This window comes from Sinocyclocheilus anshuiensis, unplaced genomic scaffold, assembly GCF_001515605.1.
Source record: "Sinocyclocheilus anshuiensis isolate Anshui unplaced genomic scaffold, SAMN03320099.WGS_v1.1 scaffold3001, whole genome shotgun sequence".
Lineage (NCBI taxonomy): Eukaryota > Metazoa > Chordata > Actinopteri > Cypriniformes > Cyprinidae > Sinocyclocheilus > Sinocyclocheilus anshuiensis.
This window is the reverse complement of record NW_015538098.1, coordinates 11,509-13,850: the sequence shown is the minus strand read 5'-3', so window position 1 is coordinate 13,850 and position 2,342 is coordinate 11,509.

The following is a 2,342-nucleotide window of genomic DNA, read 5'->3' as shown; positions in this document are numbered from 1 at the left end:
ACAAAAATCATCATTATTCAAATGTGAAAGATTAAACTTCCTATAATTGGATTTAGGAATAGACACATTAACATCAAAGTCTAAGTAAACAGGACTATGGTCAGATAAAACAATAGGGCCAATACGGCAAGATTTCACTTTGTAAATACAATCAGATGGTGCGAAAAAATAATCCAACCTAGAATAAGATTTATGAGGGTGAGAATAGAACGTATAATTTCTGACTTTCGGATGCAATTCCCTCCAAATATCTATTAGGCCTAAATCTTTACAAAAATTCCGCAAAGTATGGGAGGATTTGTGTCCTGTCAGGATCTGCGGGATATAAAACTGGGACAGTCAGTATTTGGGGCGTATATGTTTCCCACTTTCTTCTTGTCTGCCCCCAAATACACCACTACAAGGCAAATATTCTTTCCACAATCTGAAGTACTGAATTGTTAATTTTCTTCTCTGGATGACTCAGTGAAACTCCGCTATATACTCGGAGAGGATGAGATGTCAAACTAGCTGCTAAATATGTATACACCTTACACACCGTACGAAATGGTTAATTCATTTGCTTTATTTGACAGTCTTCATTGTATATAATTGTAATTATTAATATTAGAAATGCTATCTGCTGTTGCTATTTTGTATTTATTCATTTATTTTCTCTTATTTATTATTAATTTTTTTGTCTCCTTTTTTACTTTGATGGTGTAATCATATTCTGTATTGTATACATCTGAAATGCTCTGGCAATACTGTAACACAAATGTCATGCCAATAAAGCACCTTGTACGAGAGAGAGAGAGAGAGAGAGTTGTTGGGTTTTGGCTGTGTGTTCTCTTAGTTGAATGTGGATTGTTTAGAGTGAGGATTGTTTGATCTTTTAAAAAACATACGACTTTAAGTAGGAACTGTTTGGTTTTGACCCCATTGCTTGTTATGATGTGGATTTGGATTCTCCTTTTAACTCTGTTTGCCTGATCTTGTAAATAGTTGTATATCATTGTAAATATAGAGGGTTGGGAGAAAGTAAGGAGTTTGATGCCATTTTGTTTATTGTAACCTTTTTAATCTCTGTTTTTGGTTAGGGAGTTAGGTTAGTATATTGTACTTTTTATTTTTCTATTTTGTTTAGGGTTTAGGAAAGAGGTCTTAAAATAAGGACGTTTTGTTTATTATTTTGGCCTGGTAGACTCCTGAAGGGAATTCCCTATTTATTTATTTATTTTGATGATTGTACCTTTTCTTCGTTTGGTTTCATTAAAAACCCTCAAAAGAATCCCCGCTTCCTCTCTCTCTTTTCATGTTGCATCCTTTAGCCCTAGACGGGGCGTAACATGAATTGGGGGCTCGTCCGTCCGTTCGGATGAAATTAGAAGCTCGTTCACTCGTCCGTCCGAATGAAATTGAGTATTTGGGTACTCGCTGCTTTTGCAGAGTTGTTTTTTCTTGTGTTTGCCTGGTGGTTTTCATCTAGTGTGGGAGGAAGTTTAGGGTTTACTATGACGTTGAAATTTGAACTTGAGAAATTTACGATCACGCCTACAGAGGAACAGTTTGAAAAGTGTCAGAAGGATGATTTATTGTTAATTGCAGATTTTTTTGATATAGTCGTGCCTCGAAATGCGTTTAAGAGGGAGATTTAAGGAGGTCTTGCACAAGGAGTTGGTAAAGCAAAGGATCTTACCTGGTGAAACTGAGGTAACAGGTGTTGCAACAAATCCAGTGTTTTATGATGACTTAGAAGCTTTAGAAATGGAGCTCAAGTCTGACGAGGACATACGCATAGATCCCGATAATCCCTCTTCACCAAAAGAGAAAATGCTAGCAATCCGACTAAAGGAGTTATATGTGGAGTTAGCCCGACAGCAGTACCAGAGTCAGCTTTTGCAGGTCCGAGCGCTGGAGCTTGAGACAAAAAGAGACATCCGGCTGAAAGAGCTGGAAAATGAGCAAAAGTCTGGTCAAACACGGCATCCTTCTTCTCCTGGGTTGCAGGGAAATGCTACTCCTGTGCAGGCTGTTACTTCATCACCTCTTCCCGCAGCATCGTATACTTCACCGGGGAGTCAAACTGAATTCGATATTTCCAGACAAATTTCGTTAGTTCCTGCATTTAGAGAAAGTGAAGTCGATACTTATTTCACTGTTTTCGAACGTATCGTTGCTACTTTGCAGTGGCCCAAGAGAATTTGGCCTTTAATTTTACAGTGTAAACTAGTGGGTAAATTGCAGGAGGTATGTTCGGCATTGACTTTAGAACAAAGTCTAGATTACGATGTAACGAAGTCCGCTGTGTTAAGAGCTTATGAGCTTGTTCCAGAAGCCTATCGACAAAAATTTAGAAAGCA